The sequence below is a fragment of the Procambarus clarkii genome, chromosome 60, assembly GCF_040958095.1.
Source record: "Procambarus clarkii isolate CNS0578487 chromosome 60, FALCON_Pclarkii_2.0, whole genome shotgun sequence".
Lineage (NCBI taxonomy): Eukaryota > Metazoa > Arthropoda > Malacostraca > Decapoda > Cambaridae > Procambarus > Procambarus clarkii.
In genome coordinates, this window is record NC_091209.1 from 849,312 (window position 1) to 876,193 (window position 26,882).

The window sequence follows — 26,882 nt, forward strand, 5'->3', positions numbered from 1 at the left end:
GTTAGTAAATAATTATAATTGTTAGTAAATAATAAAAGAAATATAAATTATTAGATTTTGTTTACCCTTAAATTGGTTTTAATATTTAAATTGAAAATAATAATATAATATAAAATAAAATATAATAAAAATAATATAATATAAAATAATATAATTTAATTTCAAGAAATTTAACTTTAAACACAAAGATGTGAAAAGGGTTCAGATTATAGGCTCAAACCTTTCATAAGAGATTCATCCCAGCAAACACAGAACGTTTGTGGACGTTTTTAAATGGTGCCACAAAGGTAATACTGTAACTTTTGACATAAATACGTATATCTGACGTTCTTAAAACCAAAGGATATAACTAAAAACATATATTCTTGAGACACAGTTTTTTAAGATTTATGTAAAAATTTAAAAATAATAGTAAATGCTATGGTATTATAATGTTTTCATGCTTTATATTTAAGAATAAATAATTTTCAGTCAACATTTAGTTTTTTTTGTTTACTTTCTGTAAAGCTATCCAATTTACGTTCTTATAACATAAATATAACATTTATATGACGGGTTTTATAAGTTAAAGAATTATGCACGTGGGTAGTACCTGGACCTTAAACCCACATTAACGTAGCGTGTATAACATAAACACCAATAGTCAAAATTGTGCAAAATAATGGATTAACTTAACGACCGTTGCCGAATATTGAACTGCAAAATTCTGCCATCAGTGGCTGAAGCATCGGAGCTACAGGCGGGTCCAGCAACCAGCTGGAACCCCCAGCTGACTACGTCCGGGACGTTGTTGCTCTGCCACTCTGAGGCCTCCTTGCGGCCAGCGGGCCTCGCCCTTTGGGGGGGGGGGGGGGGTCCGGCCGCTGGCCTGCGGTGGGGGTGCAGCGCCGGTCCCCAAGTGTCCCGCTGTCCGCAGCTAATACTTTGCCTAGTCTAGGTGCTAGTAAGCCCTACTTGTAGTCACCCCCCCCCTTCTCCTTATTCATTAGGTCTTTATGGCCTCTTGGTCGGGTCCATTATGTGTTATGTGGTCTCTCACTTATTAGTTACTCTTTGTGTCCTGCCTGTTATATCCTAGTGTTATATAATTACTACACATTTGCACACGGCCTTAATTCTAGTACCAGTTAAGCTTTAGGTTTCTGCAGATTTCGTTTCCATGTCACTAGGCTAAGCTTATCTCATACTTACTACGGGTGTACCTTTTAAGTTAAATCTAGTCCTCGGACTTGGAATTGTTACTTTTGTTAATTCTTACTTTATATATCTACATGTTCTGCAGAATTTATTTTATCAATAAACATTTAAGCCCCATACTGTCAGTATCTTTCTCCCCCTGATCAGAAAATGGATAGATAAGGGAGTATATAGAGAGTCACCAGGGCAGGGCGTGGTACATAATATCTGATCTTAGAAAGAATGCCCACAGTTTTTGAAACTTTTTTTTATATATTTAGAATGTGTCCCTGGAAATTCAGCTTGTGGTCAATGAGAATGCCAAGGAATTTGCCATCTAATTTGTTACAAATTTGGGTATTGTTTATTTTGAGATTTATTTGATTAGAGGATTTATTGCCAAACAGAATATAGAAAGTTTTGTCAATGTTAAGGGTGAGTTTGTTGGCAGTTAGCCAAAGATATATACTCCAAAGATATACAAAGATGTTTATACTCGTTTCAGTTTTCTCGCCTTAATTCTCGTGCTAGGTCGCTCGTTTTAGTATCATTGTATTCTCAAATGAATTCCCTACAGATGTATATGAATATAATGTACAAAAGCCTGGCATGCCTCCCCATAGGAAAGCCTAAAGTTACCCGTAAACGAGCACCAATTTGTACACTGCAACCTAATGTGTATACTCGTTCAGTTTGATAACATCAATTTTCGTGTTACATCTTTCATTTTGGTAAAAAATTGTTCGTAATAAAAAGGCGCGTATTTTAAAACTAGTCTCATAAAAATAGAGCAATAACTGGAATTTTAACAAATATTTTAATTCTTGAAGCTGCTCATCATAATTATTTATATCTTTATAGTGTTCTGACATAAATTTTTGTGTTACATCTTTCATTTTGGTATCAAATTGTTCGCGACGTAAAGGCGCGCATTTTAAAACTAGTCCCAACATAATAACACAATAAATAGAATTTTAACAAATATTATAAAATTTTAACCAAAAACCTATTTATAATCATATAAGTGTTCGGACATCAAGTTTCATGTTACATCTTTCATTATGGTATCAAATTGTGTGCATTCTAAAGGCGCTTATTTTGATACTATACCTAGGTCGCTTGGATAAAAAATGAATTTTATACAAATATTTTTGTAACGGACGCAAGTCCGGTCCTCGGTTAGGACTCAGGAGAAAAAAATGGACTAACATCAGGTCCAAAGTGACCGATACTGTTTTAATACTCCATAACCCCCATAACAAGCAACAAATTCATAACGGTGTGCCTGTAAGACATTGTGGTGATGTACCATGGGAGAGTGTGCCTGTAAGACATTATGGTGATGTACCATGGGAGAGTGTGCCTGTAAGACATTGTGGTGATGTACCATGGGAGAGTGTGCCTGTAAGACATTGTGGTGATGTACCATGGGAGCGTGTGCCTGTAAGACACATGGTGGTGATTGTTACGACCCTGGGTTCTCCAGTGGAAACCAGAGGTCAAAATTGAGCTATTAAACTTCCTGGTAGCACAGTTGGGCATCTAGAATGTCAATTGTTTGTATCTTCCCTGCCAGACGTAAGACTATTATTGTTTCTCAAAGAGCATTTAAAGACTGAGCTGGGGGTTGATTATTAAATAATAACATAGGCACCAACTTTGCTTACTAATACTTTCTAATCATTCATAAAGTAACAATACGTTGCATAGGGGAAGATCTTTAATGTGCTTAGCTGCACGATCAATTAGGCTCCTCCCGGCACCACAACATGAGGGAGGCAGCTGGTGGCTAGCTCGGTCTTCTCTCTGGCTGGTGTGTGAGGATAAGACCTACTCTGTGGCTGTATCCCTACTCTTCTCCCTTCTCCTCTTACTTATTTCCCTTACCTGAAGTTCCTGTATCCTTAAGCTTAGTACGGGGCATCAGTAAGTGTACCTACTCTGGTAGTAACTATTGGTGAGACCTGGGGTTAGTATTTGCCAGTGTTTTGTTTACCCTAAGTGTTGTGTTTTGTATTAGGGTACCACATGGTCTCACTACCCTAAGCTGTTTCCAGCTTCAGTGCTTATCCAGTAGTACTTTACCCTAGCTTGTTATTAGTGTAAACCTTGTATCCTGTCTAAGTGGACCAAGGCTTTTAACGTAAGATAGTGTGGTAAAGTTATTATTATTATTGTTATTGGTGTGAGTGTATATGGGGGGTTGTTAAGGGGTTAATAAATAAGTACATGAATTACAGAGTATCTCTTCTTCCAAGGTGGGAGCGCAGTGATTAACCCTTAGACTAACATATATGGTCTTGTAGCAAGTTATTACTACTGTGGATAGTTTATTTTGGGGGCCGGGCCTTTTAGCTCTCCCATATTTGATACTCTTAATTGTCTTCTAACTACCTATACCCCTTAATAGTACCAGTACCCCATAGAAGCCCCACTCATATATTTATAACAGTGATGTACCATGGGAGAGTGTGCCTGTAAGACACATGGTGGTGATGTACCATGGGAGAGTGTGCCTGTAAGACACATGGTGGTGATGTACCATGGGAGAGTGTGCCTGTAAGACATATGGTGGTGATGTACCATGGGAGAGTGTGCCTGTAAGATACATGGTGGTGTTGTACCATGGGAGAGTGTGCCTGTAAGATACATGGTGGTGATGTACCATGGAAGAGTGTGCCTGTAAGACACATGGTGGTGATGTACCATGGGAAGGTGTGCCTGTAAGACACATGGTGGTGATGTACCATGGGAGAGTGTGCCTGTAAGACATTGTGGTGATATACCATGGGAGAGTGTGCCTGTAAGACACATAGACATTCACCCAAAACGCTATGCGTGCTATTGGCTGTACAAGAATGTAAGAACCCTTGTATACAAAAATAATAAATAAAATGCAATAATATATCATAATAATTATATATTATTATACATTATATATACTATAATAGTATATATTATATACTGTAGTATATCATAATTATGTAAAATATCATAATTCCTATTGGTTAGCTTTCTAAGTTTTCTCAACCATTACATGGGTTACTGTGTGCATGTGTTTAACATTAGGGGGGGCAGGGTCCATGCAGGTTTCACATACAGCTGTAATTAGGTCAGTTTCAGTCTCATCTGTCCTGCCCCTCGCAGTGTTCTACAATGTTAAAGATTTTTCTTTTAAACCATTTCATATATTAATGTGCCCCAGAGACATCATCTATAACTTTTGTTACTCCTCTGCATGAACCTTTTTTCTAATTTCACCTAAAAAATCATAAAACTTTTTCCTTGAAAGATTATCGGCAACTTTTGATCTCACAATATTATCTTTCTCTTTCTTAATCCTCTTTCTTGATGATATTGAGCCCTGGTGCCACACCTGAGCTGGGGCCACCAACCATCTCTGGGGCCCCCTGCATCTTTCCGTAGGTCGTGCCAAAACGTCTGCAGTACCATGCATATTTTTGTGGGTTAGGCCAAAAGGTCTGGGACACTCTGCATCTTTCCATAGGTTATGCCAAAAGATAGAATTATTTTGAAATTCCCTAACATGATTAATGATTATTCCAACCAGGCATACTACTTCTTTAATTGGTTATAAGATAAATACTCTCTTCCCCTGCCCTATCTAGCACTAAACGACTGATGTGAAAAAGTCCTTGAGATTGTTCTGATGCAAATTGCACTGAATAATATTGCAAGCAATTGCATCACTTGTGATTTGAGTATTTGTTAAGCAGGCATTTAAACTTATCCAGGTCAGCAAGAGTGGCCTTCCTACGTTTAGGTGTGTTCTAGGGAGGTTTATGTTTTCATTGGCAGCAGCAACTTGTGAGTGAGGTATATTGGAGGTGGCCATGACAGGATGATACCAGGACAGGTTGTCATCACTGACAGCCTTATACTTAAAGGTGTGACCAGTTATATCATCAATACCATAGACCGCCTCCTTGAATCGTCGACGAACAACAACCAAGAAATTCTCAACTTACAAACTGTTGCAAATGGTGCAATGGATCAAATACATAAGATTCAGGCCGAGGAAACCCTCTCAGCTCAAAGTGACCTCCTTCAAGAGCTGGAAAAACATATCAATCTCCTTCAGATTCACCAGGCGGCTTCCGAAGATGACCAAGAGCAACAACAACTTCATGACTCCCTGATAATTAGCTCTACTGATCTACCTGATGAACAACAAGGTGAGAATTGTTGTAACATAGCCAACACCCTAATTAATTCAAAGATCAGAGTCAATGTTGAAATCAAATCAGCTATCAGGATAGATAAAATTAGTCCCCGTAACAGTAGGAGAATGCTCATCAAACTTGCAAATCCCTCTGCGAAGTTTGACCTCATACAATCAGCTGCTAAGCAAAAAACCAGCCTCTATATAAATGAGTGTCTTACTAAGCAGCGTGGATCCCTCCTCTACAGGCTGCGTCAAATTCGCAAACAAAACCCTGGTCTTATCAAGCAGTGCTACACTAGGAATGGAACGATTTTTGCGAAGAAGGAAAGTACAGGAAAAAGATATGAAATAAAATGTGACCAACAACTACTGGCCTTCTTAAGTGATTGTGGTATATCTGAAAACCTGAACCCGACCAATGCCAGTACTTAAAATAACTCTTTCAGTGCCTGAGCCTAACCTAACTTAATCTAACTTTGTCAAAGGTGCTGTCTCTGCCTTGCCATTTACCTAATGTTCTCTCATTCATATAATTTTCTAAATAATCCATCTAGTCTCCATGCACTTATGCAAGCATCTACCTCAGTTTCATTGTAAAATTTTACTCTTAAATCTAATCTTACCCTATTCCATTTAAATTTTAAATTTAATTGTATTGATCTATGTCATTTATTGAAATCAATTATTGATCTCATTTTTGTTCGTTTAATTAAGTTATACTAATTATAGGTTAAAACTAAGCTAAATAAAATTTATTATCTTTAAGATTATTTTACTTTACAATTATCATTTGTCAATTTTTTTTTTTTATATTCATCTTGACAGTCTACTGATTTTTTGTTCTCTCCATCAAACTTGTGTATCCTCCATGGCTATCTAGTGACCTTAATTCTACCTCTAATTGTTTCAATTCTTTTGTTTACTTGCATTTATTGTTGTGTTTTGCCATAATTATTCTCTAATTTTAGCAGACTCAATACTTTGTAAGCTCTTATTGTATTGTCATATTATTATATTGTTGTGTTTTGCTATAATTACTTTCTATTTTACAGCAGATTTAGTTTTCATCTGTTCCTGTAATTGCTTATCTTATTGTATCGTGACATTATCTTATCTATATGCTTAATGATATTGATCCTGATCGAAATCTTCTGTCCCATATCCACACAAATCAGCACATTGATCATCATTATTGCAGGTATTACACAGCAAATCTTGCAAAAAACAAACTCCTAAATAGCACCTGCTTATCAGTTTACAACCAAAATGTTAGGTCACTTGGTAAACATTTTGATGATATAAATGCACTATTTACAGCACTAGGTACTAAATTATCTTTCATCATTTTAACAGAAACTTGGCTAAGTAATGACTATACCCAACTCTACAATTTAGCTGGTTATAAAGCCATTCATAACTGCAGGCCTAATAAAAAAGGTGACGGTACAGCAATATATTACAAAGATACCTTCACTTGCAATAGTGTCATTAGTGATAGAGACGACTATTGTTAATATACCTTTGCCAAGTTCTCCAGTAAATCCCTTAAATCCTCCCTGATAATCGGTGCCATCTATAGATTTCCTAATACCAACATAGCTTTATTCTCTGACAATGTAAGGAATCTTATCATAAATAACAATCTCAACAAAAATCACATCATTCTGGGAGGTGATTTCAATATTGACCTGGGTCTTCAAAACAACCCTCAAGTTGACTACTTCCGTAACAGCATGCACTCCTGTATGCTAATCCCCACAATCACCAAGCCCACCCGAGTCACTCAAACATCTGCCACTACCCTGGATCACCTATGGACTAATATAACAGCTCCCCTTACATCTGGGGTAATTTATGACAGAACAACTGACCACTATCCTACTTTCCTCATAGCTAACATTGACACAGCACCACCAGAAACCAAAAAACTTTCATTCAGGCTACATAGTGAATCAGCTTTAGGCAATCTCTCTAATGCACTTCACAATATTAACTGGGAATCTGAATTTAATAATTCACAGGATATAAACGCATCAACTAACCTCTTTCTCTCCAAAACTCTAAGCCTCTACAACACTCACTGTCCCTTACCAAACAAGTAACTGATAAAAGAAAAAATAACCCGTGGCTCACAAGTGGCATAATTAAATCAATCAACAAAAAACATGAATACGAAAAGAAATTTAGGGGTGGCCTAGTTTCAATGGAAGTAGTTAAAAGGTACTCATCAGTGCTTACCAGTATCATAAGAAAAGCAAAACTTTCGTATTATTAGACTAGATTCAGAGAAGCAAAAGGCAACATGAAAAGCACATGGAATACCATCTCTAACATCCTGGGAACTAAACAACACTCCCACAACCAGATAACACTCTCTAAGAATGGCCTTACACTGTTATCTGACTTAGAAATGGCGAATGAATTTAATAGCTTCTTTTCATCGATTGGTGCCAACCTTGCAAGTAAAATCCCACAGACTCAGACACATATCAACACATCTCTCAGGCAGCTATCCAAACTCTTTTCTCCTCTCACCAGTCAGCCCATCAGATGTTGTGTCCATCATACACTCACTAAAAACCAAAGCTGGGAACATCAGTGAAATCCCATCCATTGTATACAAGAGCGCCTCCCATGCCCTTGCACCACCTATAGCTCTGCTGTTCAACAAATCCCTTGAGTGTCATACCTTCCCTGATATCCTTAAAAACGCAAGAGTAACGCCAGTTCATAAAGGAGGTAATCCGTCAGACATAAACAACTACAGACCAATATCGAACCTACCCATACTATCAAAAATATTTGAAAAAATTATCTACAAACAGCTCTACTCCTATCTCGTAAAATTCGACATTCTTAGCCCCTGTCAGTTTGGCTTCCGCTCTCAAAAGAGTACCAACGATGCAATTATTAGTCTCCTTGATATAATTTACTCAGCCCTTGACAAAAGTGAGTTTCCAATTGGACTCTTCATTGACCTGAGAAAGGCCTTTGATACTGTTAATCACGATTACCTCTTATGTAAACTCCATCATTATGGAATCCGAGGCCATACACTGGACTATATCCAATCCTATCTTAGTGATAGACACCAATGTGTAGCCATCAATAATATAATCTCTCCCATTCTACCAATAACCGTTGGAGTGCCACAGGGCAGCATCTTGGGACCCCTACTATTTCTTATATACATTAATGATCTGCCTAATGTCTCTAACATTCTGAAACCTATTTTGTTTGCTGATGATACTACCCTCATTTACTCCAACCCCAACCCACATACACTAAATGATGTTGTTAATAATGAACTAAAAAAAGTCCACTTATGGATGTCAACCAACAAACTAACACTTAACATAGAAAAGACCTACTACATCCTTTTTGGAAGCAAATCTACAAATGCAATTCAGCTTCAGATTGACAATGTAAACATTAGCAATAAAAATGATGGAAAGTTTCTTGGCATATTCCTAGACAAGAGACTCAACTTCAGTACCCACATACAACACATAACTAAGAAAGTCTCTAAAACAGTTGGTATACTCTCCAAAATCAGATATTATGTTCCTAACTCCGCTCTCATCTCTCTATATTATGCACTAATCTATCCCTATCTCAACTATGGTATCTGTGCATGGGGTTCAACCACTGCAAACCACCTCAAGTCCATCATCACCCAGCAAAAATCTGCTATCAGAATAATATCAAATTCTGCTTTCAGACAACACACAGCCCCCTTGTTTAACTCCCTAAACATAATCTTACTCCACAAATTCTCTTGTGTCAACTACATTTACAAAACCCTGTTCTTAAATGCAAATCCTTGTCTGAAACTCTTCCTGGACAGATGTAATAGGACCCATTATCACCACACCAAAAATAAATATCTCTTCGATATCCCCAGAGTTAAACTTAATCTGTGTAAACACTATGCAAATAAAGGGACCCAGTTTATGGAACTCACTCCCTACTGAATTGAAAAGCTGTCCAACTTTTACATCATTCAAACTCAATACTAAAAAGTATCTAATTTCATCTTCATAGTTTTTCACTTTTTGCCTTAAAATTGCACTGTATCTATTGCTACCCAATCTCCCAGCCTTTATGTTCCCAATTTGAACATCTTTACCATTGTGATTATTGCTGTTTTCTTATATGTGCTGCCAATCTGTTGTATGGTGTTTATAAATCTTGTTTATCTGTATCTTTTGCTACCCAGTCTCCCAATCTTTATGTACCCATTCTGAACATCTTTACCATTGTGATCATTGCTGTCTTATATGTGCTGTCAATCTGCTGTATGGTGTCTATTAATCTTGTTTAAATTACTAATCAAGCTGTCAATGTAATCAGAGCTTTAATATAACAATGTGCTTAATATACTTACTTATCTCTCTCATCTCATTTTTTCTCTTGTAATGTATCTTTCATTTATCAATTCTGATTGAAATTACCTACTTAAAATTATCTGCTAGATTAAGGACCTGCCCGAAACGCTGCGCGTACTAGTGGCTTTACAAGAATGTAAATATTGTACTACCCAATGTATTCTCACAAACCCAATGTACCTTCTTGTATATATATAAATAAAATAAAATAAAATAAAATAAAAAAAATAAGAAAATGATCAATATGAGACCTTCCATTCCTATCTCATGACATAAAGCTATAGTAATAGTAAATAAATCATTAAGAGCAGGATTATTTAAATTTTTAGCATTCATGAATGCATTAAACAAATTTAAGTATACATCTTAGCGGGTAAAATCAGTGTTAAAAATCGCCTACCACCCCATGAGTTCAGCATTCTGATACAAATTAGTCAATTGATATATTTCTGATCATATATTTCCATACTCATCTGCACAGTTGATATTGCTTGTGGAAACCATGCATATACACACACACATAATCAAATACTACTGAGCACCTTTCAGGCCCCTGAGCAAAGGGGCCTGACATCAGAGTGGACAGCACATCGGATTCGTAGACCTGAGGTTCCGGGTTCGATCCTTGGTGGAGGCGAAAACAAATGGGCAGAGTTTCTTTCATCCTGATGAGTCTGTTCACCTAGCAGTAAATATGTACCTGAGAGATAGACAGCTGCTACAGGCTGCTTCCTTGGGATTGTGTAACAAAAAGGAGGCCTGGTCGAGGACCGGGCCGTGGGGGATGATAAGCCCCGAAATCATCTCCAGATAACTATAGGACACAAGTATAGCAGGAGTGAACCCTGATACAATATTGACAACCTCAACTTTACATTGCATATTGTTATGCCCAGGATAGCAGCAGCACCATAGGGTCTTCCAGGACCTGACCAGTCAATAGACATGTCAATACTGGCAGTGGAAAAAGAACTATCAATAAATTTGAAGTGGTTTTGATATTCATAAGATGTAAGCCAGTGTTCTTGCAAGACAAGAATATTTTGTACATACCAAAATGCTTTTAACGTTCATATATTCAGGGTTTGTTATTTCTCTAATTACCTTAATAACCGGGAATTATAACTTTACAAATACTGAAGCATTGTCATGGGGGTAAATAAACCATATTACGTGAAGATCATTTATGTGCTAATTAAAACAACACTTATAGTAAGAGGACAGTAAATTGGAATGTTGCAACAGTTGTCAAGTAATAATTATATTATAATTAACAGGTTTTAAGAGCCATCTATTGCACATTATTCTATCTATAAATAATTTGAATTAATAAGAGCCTAAATAAATAATAATTACACACCATTCACATCCATCAAGACAAGAAATTAAACGACCAATGAAAACCATATAGGTTACTCCTACACATAATACAGGCCAATAATGATCATAAATATACCTATCAATTAAACAATATTCAAACTAAGGACTTTATATCAAATTTTGTAAATCACTAATTTAAAAGCAGACATACTTTTATATTAATAAATTGTCAGATTAAGGCATTTGTAAACAAATGAAATAAATAATAGTAATTAAGCCTTCGATGAAATACTCCGCATTATAATACAAATTGTGGAGTCACTCATATAAATGCAAAGTTTTGGTTTATAAAATACCAGATATAAGATAATACAAATATCAGAATCAGGCTAATATTATTGCCAGATTCATATACAGTACTATATATATATATATATATATATATATATATATATATATATATATATATATATATATATATATATATATATATATATATATATCTTGTCCTGGGGACCATTCAGGCTTGTTCGCATATATATATGACAATGTCAGACCACGGAGGAAAAATTTAACAGGAATTTCCTTAGGTACTTTCGTATATTAATACATCTTCAGAAGGAGTGGATTATGTAAATTTTCAGCTTTCATGAATGCATTAAACAAACATCACTCCTTCTGAAGATGTATTAATATACGAAAGTACTTATGGAAATTCCTGTTTCATTTTTCCTCCGTGGTCTGACATTGTCACATTTTTAATCACGTGTTTATTTTCGTGATATACACTATATATATATATATGTCGTACCTAGTAGCCAGAATGCACTTCTCAGCCTACTATGCAAGGCCCAATTTGCCTAATAAGCCAAGTTTTCATGAATTAATTGTTTTTCGACTACCTAACCTAACCTAACTTTTTCGGCTACCTAACCTATCCTATAAAGATAGGTTAGGTTAGGTAGGGTTGGTTAGGTTCGGTCATATATCTACGTTAATTTTAACTCCAATTAAAAAAAATTTACCCCATACATAATGAAATGGGTAGCTTTATCATTTCATAAGAAAAAAATTAGAGAAAATATATTAATTCATGAAAACTTGGCTTATTAGGCAAATCGGGCCTTGCATAGTAGGCTGAGAAGTGCATTCTGGCTACTAGGTATGACATTATATATATATATATATATATATATATATATATATATATATATATATATATATATATATATATATATATATATATATATATATATATATATATATATATATGTGTGTGTGTGTGTGTGTGTGTGTGTGTGTGTGTGTGTGGAAAAACCACAAAGAAATGGGGAAGAGAGATGAACGTTTCGGCCTGTTAAAGCCGTTGTCAACACCAGAGTGACTAGAGAAAGAGAGAGAGAGGATACAGGCCAACCCAGGAACCTGACCTACCCATCTCTAGGTAAAGAATTACCAGAAACAGGAATAGCTTAGCTTAGAATGGTCAAAGAGGATTAAGCGGTCAGAGAATAAGGATGAAGATTAAAGAAAAGCCTCATGAACACAATAAATGAATAAAAAATTGTAATGAGACACTGTAAGCCTCCCTTTCAGAGTTTTTTCTTAAACTGTTGTGAAATATTGTAACTTAAAACTGGGTCAAGTTTGTACATACCAGTACTAACATTGAGAAGATTTTGACATTGACTAATTAGCGCAGACTCAATTAAATTCCATTCCACAAAGCCATTGCAATTGGCAATGCTTTTCGCCCCATCCCAATTAATAGTGTGATCACACAAACTTGTATGTAGATACAAAGCATTAGACGTTTGGGCAGTTCTTATACTATAAGCATGTTGGGACATACGTAATTGTAAGGATTTTCCTGTTTGTCCAAGGTACACAGACTCACAATCATTGCAGGGAATCGAATACACACAACCTGCCTGTATCCTCTCTCTCTTTCTCTAGTCAGTCTGGTGTTGACAACGGCTTTAACAGGCCGAAACGTTCATCTCTCTTCCCCATTTCTTTGTGGTTTTTCAGCATACAAATGATCAGTGTTTAGTGATCGGCAATTGCATATATATATATTATATATATATATATATATATATATATATATATATACATATATATATATATATATATATATATATATATATATCAAATTGCTAGATCCGTATAAATATAAAACTGCCCGATTCAAGATAATGTAATTAACATATTTATGCTATTTTCATATATATGAGTTTTATAATTGCCAGTCTCAGGATAATGTAACTGCCAGATTCAGGTTAATATAATTGACAGTCAGGCTTTGATACTGTAAGCCATACCTACCTCTTACTTAAACTTAATCATTACAGAATCTGAGGCCTTCCTGATAACTATGTTCAATCATATCTTAATGATAGACGCCAATATGTAGCCATTAAAGAAATAACCCCCTCCCCACATCTCTACTGTTAACCGTAGGAGTGCCACAGAGCAGCATCTTAGAACCTCTCCTATTGCTTATATACATCAATGATTTACCAAATATCTCTAACATCCTTAAACCAATACTATTTGCTGGCGATACTGCCTTCATCTATTCAAACTCCAATGCATCACACAATAAGTAATATTGTAAACAACAAGTTGAAACAAACTGGATGTGGTTGGATGTCAACCAACAAACTAAATATAGAGAATACCTATTACATTGTATTTGGAAGTAAATTATCAAATGAAATTCACCTTCAAATAGATAATGTCAACATTACCATTAAAAATGATGAAAAAGTTCCTTGGCTTATACATAAACAAGAGACTAAATTTGAACACTCGCATACAGTACACAGGCAAAGTCTCAAACGGTTGGTATATTCTCAAAAATCACATATTATATTCCCCATTCTTCTGTCCTTTCACTATACTATTCCATAAGCTATTCCTGTTTAACATAATGATAATGCTAAAGATGATAATGTTTTTTTGAGAAACGTACATAGAAAATGGGTTACAAGCACAATGTTGGATTTCTAGATATATCAAGAATATACTATGCCTAAAGCCACTAATATGCACAGTGTTTCAGACATGCTGTGGATAAACACTTAAAATTAATTGCTAAAAATAATTGAGATGAAAAGCAAAAGTTGAACAAAAGTAGAAAAAATAAAAAGAATGACAATAATTACATGTTGAACGGAACAGCAAAACTGCAACAGAACAGCCGATGGTAATTCTAACTAAATAAACATAGTAACTTTTTTTGTTTACTTGGCATATAGCAGTATTACAAGTTCAGTCATTATTCATTATTGTTTAATAATAGCAAGACATAGGTTGACAATCAGTAGGTAAGGTAGGTTACATGGCATTTATTAGGTAGTACTTAGTTTCTCTCTTAAACTGGTTGAGAGAGGGACAGTCTTTGATGTTATTGGGAAGAACATTTTACATTTTGGGACTCTTGATTTGTGGAATATTTCTACTTTGGCTAAGTCGCACTCTTGGAATATCAAATAAATATTTGTTTCTAGTGTGGATTTCAAAGATTCTGCTACAGCCCCCTACCATGTATTTAAGAACAGGTTTAGCATTGCAGTTCAGTGTTTCATATTATATATATATATTGTGACGATAATCTCCTTCAAGAGATTGAGCCTGCTCTTCCCTCCATAATTACATCTTCACAATTATATAAAAAGACTATGGAAGAAATGTCCAACAACGACAACAACACCAGCAAGGCTTGCCAGGGTGAGCAGAAACGTATGCAGCCAGCCACCTGTTCGAACTCCAACCACCAAACTACCCGTTGATCGCTACGGCTCCGCTGATTGGTCGCCGGTCTGGCTGCACCTGCCTCGCCCCCCCCAATACTACCTGATGTCTGGGGTCGCCCCAACATCAGTCCTCAGAATGTTCAGTGCTTTCGTAGCCAGCACTCCTCCCAGCTAGACTCTAGCGTGTACTGAGAGAGGTGGTGGCTTTAAGCCAATATTCCAGCACCTCCCACTTAACTTTTGTATTGCACTTGTTATTTTGCCTTAACGTAACTTTTCATTTTGTCATTTAAGTATTCTTATTATTTTGATTCATTGATTTTATTATAAGAATTTGTTTGTGCATTATTTTCATGTTTTGATTTATTTAACGTAATTAAAATTTCATTGTTAAAGTTTACTTGTGTTTTGTGTGTCTTCTCCTTACCTTACCACAGACGAAGTTCCAGTTTTTCTATTTTTTTTTATAACTATGTGACGAGGCCATACCCCTAGCCTTAAACAGCCGAACACCAACGCGTTACCGTCACAAGTTATATGGGGGCCTGTCCGGGAGCTTCACTCAGGTACTGGTGCCAAGTGGTAATTTATGGTAAGCGTATTTAACTTTGTTAACGTAGCTTTACTATTTTTCATTCAATTTCATTTTTTATAAGGTGCGGTGTATTGTGCATTACGAGAGTAACATATAGTGAAGGTGAGACAACTTTGGATTACGTGGTGACTGTAGGCCTCAGTCATACTCTTAATTGGTCATCTCTCCCTCCATGTTATTACTCGTATTTACCATCTATGTCCCTTGAATATTTCTCATTCTGACAGATCATCATATTGGTACCCTGGTACTGTGGTCTGCCCCGGGTCAAGAGTACCCAATCTTCTGCAATCTGACTGTAGGAGGACAAAGAGGGCCATAGTTCCTCTAGCTCGAACTTTAGTTGCTGAATTGGGACCTCAGCAGCAGTTCACGTCACCAGTTGACACCTCGCACCCCTACACGTCAGTCAGAGATGATGATACATACAACGGTAGGGAATTAGCTTATTTTTTCAGAGCACAAAAGTTCGCTAATTCTGTAAGTATCATATTAAATTCAGTAGGAAAAACTTGCTTTATGTCCTATAGAGACTTGGCAAGGTATGCCTACATCCTTGGACTACCAATTTTACTTTTGAAGCATTTAACTGTTTAATTTGTTTTCGAAACTCTGTTTCATTTGTTAGTAGGATTTTCTTGCCCTTATTCTCTTACATGAGTACCGGGTACAAGATTTCCTGCGCCCTTGATTTAATTTAATCATTTAATATCTTTCACTTAACGTTAATTGTTAAAGATCACACAGGATAGGTACCAGTTGCCACGTTGTCCTGTTTCTGACATTTCATTATTGAACATTCGTGTACCTTTATTTGCTAATTTCACCATGTTTCGTCTCCAAACTTTCCGTGCAAATCCAGCAGGTGAAATAGGGACTTTAAGTCGTGCCAAGAGGACTGAACTACAAACTCTTGCACATGAGTATCAACTAGAAGTTCCCTACCAAGCCAACAAAAATGACCTACACAACCTGTTGCTGGATTACTATTTAGAGCAAGGTAAGATAGACTCTGAAACTCATGAAACTTACTATATTGCAGATAAAACTGACTTGGCAACGATGAAACTTAAACTAGAGCTGGCTAAAATTGAACGTGAGCAGCAAAGGGAAGCCCGTGAACAGCAAAGGGAAGCAGCTGCTTTGAGGAGAGAGGAACAAGAACGAGAAATCACCCTCAGAGAACGTGAAGCTGCCTTGAGGAGAGAAGAACACGAACGTGGACTCGCCCTCCAGGAACGTGAGGTTGCACTACTCCAGGAGCGGGAACGAGTACAGCTTGAAACCAAACGACGCGAGTTGGAAATACAACGCGAACATGACAAGCAACAAGCAACTCTGGCTCTAGAGTGTCGTCAACGTGAAATCGCCTTGGAAACTTCACACTTCACTCAACGCCAACAAGCTACTGCCAATCTTCCCGTCAGTTTTAATATATCACATGCAAGGAAGTTAATGCCATCCTTTGTAGAAGCAGAAGTTGATGTTTTTTTCACCACCTTTGAAACCCTTGCTAATCAACTCAGTTGGCCTGTCGACCAATGGGCCACACTTCTCAGAGTCCATCTTACAGGTAGAGCTGCAGTCACACTCAGTACTTTGGCGTCTGAGAATGACTACTACACTCTGAAACAAGCAGTGTTGGACGCCTACCTCCTCTCTACTGAAAGTTATAGAAGGAAATTCCGTGACCACCTGAAGGCAAGTACCACTACCTTCCTCGAGTTTGCTAACACGAAACGGAGGTATTTCATGAAATGGCTGGAAGCAGCACATGTCTCTACTTTTACAGAACTCGTCAACCTGATGCTTGTTGAAGAATTCTTGAGACGTGTGCCGCCTCCTGTCCGCCTCTACTTAGCAGATAAAGAAGAAACCGACTACCTGAAGTGTGCTAAGTCGGCTGACACTTACAGCCTCATCCACCGGCTGACACCTGAACCATCCTCCAGTAAGAAGTCGTGGTACAGTTACGAGAAGGTGAGCCCCGATCAAGCTGGTTCACAACTGTACTGCAAGTATTGTAGACTCTATGGACATACTATAGACAAGTGTGGTAAGTCTCAATACAAGGGAACCACTGACCAACAACGACCCAAACCAACTCCTCCTAAGTCCGGTAAGCCTGTGATGAATGTTGGTGTTGATGTTAATGATCTTTCTCTTTTCAGTAACCACCTGTATACTGGAACTGTCTCTGCCAACGGTTCAAATCCGGAGGGACGTTTCAAATTGAAGATCTTGAGGGACACAGCGGCTCTACAATCGATCATCTTGAAGTCGGCTGTGCCCAACATAGTCTACACCGGGGAAACAGTCTTCATCACTGACCTCACTGCTACTACTCCATACCCTCTCGCCAGAGTCCACCTGGATTGTCCCTACGTGAACGGGGAAGTCCAAGTCGCCGTCAGGGAAAAGCCTTTTCCCATGCCTGGAGTGCAACTTCTCCTAGGCAACGACTTGGCAGAAGACCTGCAACCGACCAACCTGATCGTCATGGACAAACCCCAGGTGTGTAACTCTGTGCCAATAAATCCTATTCTCGAGTATGTTCCAGCAGAGGTTCAAGAGAGTGATGAAGTTTCTCCTCCGGTTCTCGTGACCACCCGTGCACAAGCCGCGCGTCCACAGCCAGCTGACTCTACTGCTACCGCTGTCCCTCAAGACCCTCAGAAACTACCCCCGCATCTGACCAAGTTGGAGTTCCGTAAGTTGCAGAGGGAAGATCTTACTTTAACACCATTGTTTTTCCAGGCTGAGACTCAACCCGACAGTATTCCTGGGTTCTTCCTAGAGAACGACTTGCTCTACCGCAGATATAGACCCAGTAAACTGAAGGAGGAGGACGATTGGGCCAACATCGAACAACTTGTGATTCCCACCAGCCTGCGGCCCACTATTCTACACCTGGCCCACGGAGCATTCTCCCACTACGGCTTCAACAAGACTTACCATGGGATTCGTCAAGACTACTACTGGCCAGGTATGGTAAATAACGTCAAATAGTACGTAAAACAGTGTCATACATGTCAGATGGCAGGCAAACCGAACGTCTCCATTCCCAGAGCACCACTGATTCCCATACAGGTGCCTGCGGAACCTTTCCACAGACTCATAATAGACTGTGTTGGTCCTTTACCTCGGACCAGTTCAGGTAACGCCTACATCCTAACCATCCTGTGTCCTACCACCAGATTTCCCATAGCAGTTCCAGTGAAGAACATCACGGCTGCTACGGTTATAAAACATCTATTGAAGATCTTCACTCAATACGGATTTCCCAGGGAGATTCAAAGTGACTGTGGCACCAACTTCACCAGTGATCTCTTCAAAAGGACACTGGAGGAGTTCAACATCAAACAGGTATTGTCCAGCCCCTATCATCCTGCTTCACAGGGTTCTCTTGAACGTAGTCATCAGACCATCAAAGCACTCTTGAAAAAGTTTTGTAGTGAAACCTCAAAGGATTGGGATAAGCAGATTGACCTAATAATGTGTATTTTCAGAAGTCTCCCCAATGAGTCCCTAGGAGTATCTCCTTATGAGATGCTCTACGGCCGTAAGTGCCGCACTCCCCTTAAGGCTTTCAAAGACTCTCTCAGAGATGCCACCTTCAGTGAGCATCAGAATGTGCCCCAGTTTCTTCAAAACCTTCAACACATTCTAGAGAGAGTCCACCGCTTTGCCCATGATAATCTATTGAAAGCCCAGGTGAGAATGAAGACTCATTACGACCAGACCAGCAAAGTAAGAAAATTCAAGCCGGGAGACTTCGTCCTTGCCTATTTCCCTATCCCAGGTTCACCTTTACAAAACAAATTTTCAGGACCCTACTGCGTCAAAGAGTGCAGAAGCAACAACACATACGTCATAGAGACTCCAGATAGGCGGCGGAAGACCCAGCTGTGCCACGTCAACCTCTTGAAGCAATATAATGGTACTCCTCCCACTGTCTTGACTAACTATTCCACATTCACAGAACCCTACATCCACAGTGAGACCTTCCCAGCTTCTCCTCCCGAAAGCACTGACAAGGAGTCGGCGCTTTCTAATTCCAAAATCCTTAATGATCTTCCCAAATGCTTTCAGGATAATACTCGTGCTCCTATGCCCTCTTCTAATTCCACTCTCACCTCGTCAGATAAGCCCTACATCCTCCATGTCGACGCCAATGGTACCGACGATGGTGGTGTCGTGATGCAGCAACGAGGCGAGAAGAATACACCTGTCAGCGACTACTGCTACAAGGAACGACGGAACAATTGGCAAGGAGCTACTCTCCCTCATCCTGAAGCTTCAGCACTTCACTCCACACCTGAAAAGTGCTCGGTCCACCATCAATACGGACCACACCACCCTACACCTCCTGCAGCACGCCCACTTCTCATCTCAATGTCTTCTACTATGGGCTTGCTAACTGCAGAAATTCAACCTGGAGACACGCTATACCAAGAGTCTGACAACATCTTAGCCCATGATCTCTCCAGAGTTTATGAAGTAGAAGCCACTCCATCCATTACTCCACCACATAACGACGTACTTCTTCCAGAACCGCAGGCTTCGGGGGAGAGTTGTGACGATAATCTCCTTCAAGAGATTGAGCCTGCTCTTCCCTCCATAATTACGTCTTCACAATTATATAAAAAGACTATGGAAGAAATGTCCAACAACGACAACAACACCAGCAAGGCTTGCCAGGGTGAGCAGAAACGTATGCAGCCAGCCACCTGTTCGAACTCCAACCACCAAACTACCCGTTGATCGCTACGGCTCCGCTGATTGGTCGCCGGTCTGGCTGCACCTGCCTCGCCCCCCCCAATACTACCTGATGTCTGGGGTCGCCCCAACATCAGTCCTCAGAATGTTCAGTGCTTTCGTAGCCAGCACTCCTCCCAGCTAGACTCTAGCGTGTACTGAGAGAGGTGGTGGCTTTAAGCCAATATTCCAGCACCTCCCACTTAACTTTTGTATTGCACTTGTTATTTTGCCTTAACGTAACTTTTCATTTTGTCATATAAGTATTCTTATTATTTTGATTCATTGATTTTATTATAAGAATTTGTTTGTGCATTATTTTCATGTTTTGATTTATTTAACGTAATTAAAATTTCATTGTTAAAGTTTACTTGTGTTTTGTGTGTCTTCTCCTTACCTTACCACAGACGAAGTTCCAGTTTTTCTATTTTTTTTTATAACTATGTGACGAGGCCATACCCCTAGCCTTAAACAGCCGAACACCAACGCGTTACCGTCACAATATATATATATATATATATATATATATATATATATATATATATATATATATATATATATATATATATGTCGTACCTAGTAGCCAGAACGCACTTCTCACCCTACTATGCAAGACCCGATTTGCCTAATAAGCCAAGTTTTCCTGAATTAATATATTTTCTCTAATTTTTTTCGTATGAAATGATAAAGCTACCCATTTCATTACGTATGAGGTAAAAAAAAAATTATTGGAGTTAAAATTAACGTAGATATATGACCGAACCTAACCAACCCTACCTAACCTAACCTAACCTAACCTATCTTTATAGGTTAGGTTAGGTTAGGTAGGTTAGGTAGTCGAAAAACAATTATTTAATGAAAACTTGGCTTATTAGGCAAATCTGGCCTTGCATAGTAGGCTGAGAAGTGCGTTCTGGCTACTAGGTACGACATTATATATATATATATATATATATATATATATATATATATATATATATATATATATATATATATAGATTATATATATATATATATATATATATATATATATATATATATATATATATATATATATATATATTATTAAATATGACCGAAAAAGTAAGATTAATAATTCTAACACGGATTTTCTCAATCTTTCGTACATTTCGTTTCACTGTTGGAGGTAAATCAAAAATAAATTCTCCAAAATTCATTTTTATTTCTAGTCTGACGCGACACGAGCGCGTTTCGTAAAACTTATTACATTTTCAAAGACTTTAGTTCACAAATACACAACTGAATAGAACTTACGCATCTCCGATTTTATATCTACATTTGAGTGAGGTGGAAGGGGTGATGTGGCATTAACACAAGACAGAACAAGATGTGGTATTAATAGGGTATTAATTTCATCAACACAAGACAGAACAAGAGTATTAATAGGGTATTAATTTCATCAACACAAGACAGAACACGAAACAATGGATATTGAATAGAAGTGTTTGTAGAAAGCCTATTGGTCCATATTTCTTGATGCTTCTATATTGGAGCGGAGTCTTGAGGTGGGTAGAATATAGTTGTGCAATAATTGGCTGTTGATTGCTGGTGTTGACTTCTTGATGTGTAGTGCCTCGCAAACGTCAAGCCGCCTGCTATCGCTGTATCTATCGATGATTTCTGTGTTGTTTACTAGGATTTCTCTGGCGATGGTTTGGTTGTGGGAAGAGATTATATGTTCCTTAATGGAGCCCTGTTGCTTATGCATCGTTAAACGCCTAGAAAGAGATGATGTTGTCTTGCCTATATACCCATCGAGCAAAAAGTCTTAGTCGACATGAACTTGAAACCGGCCATATACTGCAGGTATGTTGACGACATTTTTACACAGGTACCTGATGTCAGACATCTGCAGGAGCTGAAGGAGGCATTTGAGCATTGTTCCGTGCTGCATTTCACTTATGAGATGGAAAAGGATGGGAAGCTGCCCTTTCTAGATGTAACAGTCATGGAAAAGGGCGGTTTCCACACTGCAGTCTACACTAAGGAAACAAACATAGGAATGTGCCTAAATGCCAACAGCGACTGCCCAGACAGGTACAAGAGGAGTGTTGTTAACGCATATGTCGACCGTGCTCTCAGCCACAGCTCAGAATGGAAGCAAGTCGACGAAGAACTCTGTAGGGTAAGGCAGGTCCTAGTCAATAACGGCTTCTCCAATGGTTTCGTCGAAGACATCATAAGAAGGAAAGTGAAAAGCCATGCAACCTCTGAAGAGACAACCAACACAACACCTATACCCCCTATTAGACTATTTTACAGGAACTTCTTTTCCACAGCTCATAAAACGGAGGAAAGGGTCCTGAAAGATATTGTTAATAGAAACGTTATCCCTACAGACAAAAATCAGAGGATACAACTGACGATTTACTATAAAACCAGAAAAACGGCCAGCCTACTCATGAGAAACTCTCCAGACACAAAACAGAACGCTTTAAAAGAGACTAACGTCGTCTATGCCTTCAAATGCCCTCTTGGGGACTGTAAGCTCCAAAAAACCCAGTATACAGGCAAGACAACAACATCTCTTTCTAGGCGTTTAACGATGCATAAACAACAGGGCTCCATTAAGGAACATATAATCTCTTCCCACAACCAAACCATCGCCAGAGAAATCCTAGTAAACAACACAGAAATCATCGATAGATACAGCGATAGCAGGCGGCTTGACGTTTGCGAGGCACTACACATCAAGAAGTCAACACCAGCAATCAACAGCCAATTATTGCACAACTATATTCTACCCACCTCAAGACTCCGCTCCAATATAGAAGCATCAAGAAATATGGGCCAATAGGCTTTCTACAAACACTTCTATTCAATATCCATTGTTTCGTGTTCTGTCTTGTGTTGATGAAATTAATACCCTATTAATACTCTTGTTCTGTCTTGTGTTGATGAAATTAATACCCTATTAATACCACATCTTGTTCTGTCTTGTGTTAATGCCACATCACCCCTTCCACCTCACTCAAATGTAGATATAAAATCGGAGATGCGTAAGTTCTATTCAGTTGTGCATTTGTGAACTAAAGTCTTTGAAAATGTAATAAGTTTTACGAAACGCGCTCGTGTCGCGTCAGACTAGAAATAAAAATGAATTTTGGAGAATTGATTTTTGATTTACCTCCAACAGTGAAACGAAATGTACGAAAGATTGAGAAAATTCGTGTTAGAATTATTAATCTTACTTTTTCGGTCATATTTAATAATATATGTCTACAGGAAAGACTGCTACCAAAATATACTAATATATATATGTATATATATATACAGTGTATATATATATATATATATATATATATATATATATATATATATATATACAGTGGTACCTTGCATAACGAATTTAATCCATTCCATGTTCGTCATGTGAAACGGACGTCATACAAAACGAGTGTCCCTCATGTAACCAGTGTGATGCACTGTGTTAATTGTGAAATTCCCCAGTGTGCATGACATCAAATGTCCCCCAAAATATCATTTTTCTTTGCAAAATGATAAATTACCGTCCCTGAACATGTCTATGTAAAAATAATTACCAAATTCCACTTACTTTGGGTGTGAGGGCGTGGACAAGGTGCGCTGTGATGTCATCAGGGTCTGGTCGCCCGTGTGTGAAGCTCCCAGACACGGTCGCGCAGGCCATTCAAGCACTGCATGTTGCCACAAATATATTTTCAAATATTTTTTCTATGCATTTTCAATGCGGTTTTATTTGTTTCTTTTATCGTATATGATGCATATTTGTGACATATTTTCTTTTATCGTATGTATACAGTAGAATGTTCATAATTTTCCATGAAACTGTGATACATGTGTCAGTAATGTGTCCACAATAAATGTTTAATGTCACAATATTACGTGGTAAAAATTCACTAAAATTACAATATGTACAGTTTCACATACTATTTACACAGTATTACACACTCAGTACTTTGGAGGTGCGTAATAGTCAACGAAGTACTGTAGTCCTTGGTACACAGCGCGACTTTGCTCTCCTTGCACCAGCTACAGTTAGATTTTCGTTTCCTGTTTCATCGTTCTGTGTGCTTGCAAATAACGCACTCGTGTGCACCCTTGGCTTTAGTACTTGTAGGTGGTATGTAGCCAATCTTGTAAAGCATAAGGTAGTATTGAAACGATTATAGGAAAAGCTCAATTTGTAAGGTAGTCTTGAAAAGATCGCTTTGTAAGGTCCCACACAGGAAGAGATTCAGCTAGCCTCAAAGAGTGTCCATCAGTCAGGAAGAGATTCAGGTATTCTTGAAAATATCAATGAACACCACCACCATGGAAGCCGCTAACACTGTTCATCTATGCTACTTGTATCAGATGCATCATCATTGAACGCAGAAAACGATTCATCTATGTATCATCTATATAAATTGGAGATGGCAAGGGTGGGGCTCAGAGCTACAACTGGATACGCTCGCTGTATCATCCTCATAGGTGCTGCGTCACTGGCATCCGACCGTTGTGTTAAGCCCTTAGTGCGCCTAGCTTCACCAATGTTATGACCCTTATGTTCTTCAAACAATAGGGTCTGAATTGCACCGACTGAGCGCAGTCTTTCAACACCGTGTGGGACAGGTGTTTGAGAGCCAGAGGCACGTGGGCTACAAATGGTTGCTCACGCAGTACTAACCCAGCCAGCAGCCCTTGTCTTTCATATTCGTTATAGCAAAAGGTTCGTTCAGTGTTTGTTGGGTAGGCTGCTCCATTATGAATCTTTCTTTGTTTCAAATGTGTTCCATTTGTTTTGTATTTGTCACTTACGTCTCAATAACAGAGCAGCCTACCCGACAAACACTGAACGACCCTTTATGGCATTTGTCCATTTTTCAAATTATTTCAACAGTTCTTTTATATTTCGTTTATTTTTTTTTTTTAAGAAACATGGAGCAGCCGACCTGTAGCCCACCGAACGAACCTTTTTGACATTTGTACTGGTTTTCAAAATTCTTCATTTTTTTTTATTATTTACGTTTTTTGTATGTAAGAAACATGGAGCAGCCTACCTGCCGACCACCGAACGAACCTTTTGCTATAAGACAAATGAAAAATAAATATTGAAAACATTTGAAGAAAGGAAAATGTCATAATGGTTTATTCAGTGTATGTAAGGTAGGCTTCTCCATTATTGAGACATAAATGACAAATACAAATCAAATGGAACACATTTGAAACAAAGAAAGATTGTTATAATGGAGCAGCCTACCTGCCGAACACCGAACGAACTTTTTTGACATTTGTTGTATATCAGACATTTCATTTCTTTTTTCCTACAAAAACGTCAATGCTTTGCAACATCTCAGCAGTCACCCTTTTATATCCCAGCATCATTAGCATCTTTAAACAAGAACAACATAATTTATGTGCATCGTCAGAGGCGTCTGAGAATGTGCAAGAAGCAGCGCGACCCCACCATGCGGTTCATAGAATTACCCAAATCGACCCAAATCAGCCCAAAACTACACAAATCGTCCTAGCACTACGTAAGTAATGAAGAAATATGGCATATTTACTTACTATAATGTTGGTGCTACACATAGAACATGATCAAACCTATTTTTACTCTGAAATAATCTAATTTCATAACGAAATTAGACGTAAATATGTGAGAGGTGACGCCATAGGAAGTCGACGGTCCAAGCGACAATTGTGTGGAGCGACTTATCCAAGAAATATGGTCGCCAGGAGAGTGTTTGCTGCCATATCAGCCTCCTGTACACAGTGATCCAGTCCTTTTCGTTCATTGAACACCGAACCCTACACGCCCTCTGATATATTGCTTAATTAACAAATATTCACAAATAAAGATTATATTTGTATATGTTATCAGAAAGGCAGATATAAAATAGTTTTTGTGAATCCATCACAGAGATTATACCTTATTAGAGGAAAAATATTCATACTTTAAACAAGGCTTCATGGCCGACGCTCTCCTTACCGATATGGGAACTATGACCTTCCGAAGATCAATGTTAATTTAATCTAGATATTGTAATAAACGAAGTTTTCTATGTCATCATAAAGACATAAATATAAGCTGCATGTTAATACTTTGGCATAAATATAACTGAATTGAAAGTTAAGATATATGCCTTTTTATAGTTACTTGATGGCTCGCTCAGGGAGTGTGAAGGCCTCCACACAAGCCAATCAATTTTATAATTACTTTGCATATATGCAAAGTAACGCCATAGGTCTTTATGTCAGAATAAAGCCATGTAGACGATAATGTAACTACATTTCAAGGAAAACATATCTTAATATAATTATTAAATGAAAGCAAAGTTATGGTTAAATAAATAGCCAATACCACACAATCGCCGGTGTCCGGACACATGAATAGTCTCATTAGGTGAAAGGAAATGTACCCAACCATTTCCATTTACCCAACCAGTTTGTGCACCCTATACTCATCCTCTGTGCGGTAATTTATTGTGCATCCCATACTCATCTTGTTACCAGTAGTTTGTGCAACCCATACTCATCCTGTGACCCGTAATTTATTGTGCATCCCATACTCATCCTGTTACCGGTAGTTTGTGCAGCCCATACCCATCCTGTGACCTGTAATTTATTGTGCAATCCATACTTATCCTGTGACCTGTAGTTTATTGTGCAGCTAATACTCATTCTGTGAGTCATAGGACATTGCGCAACCCTTT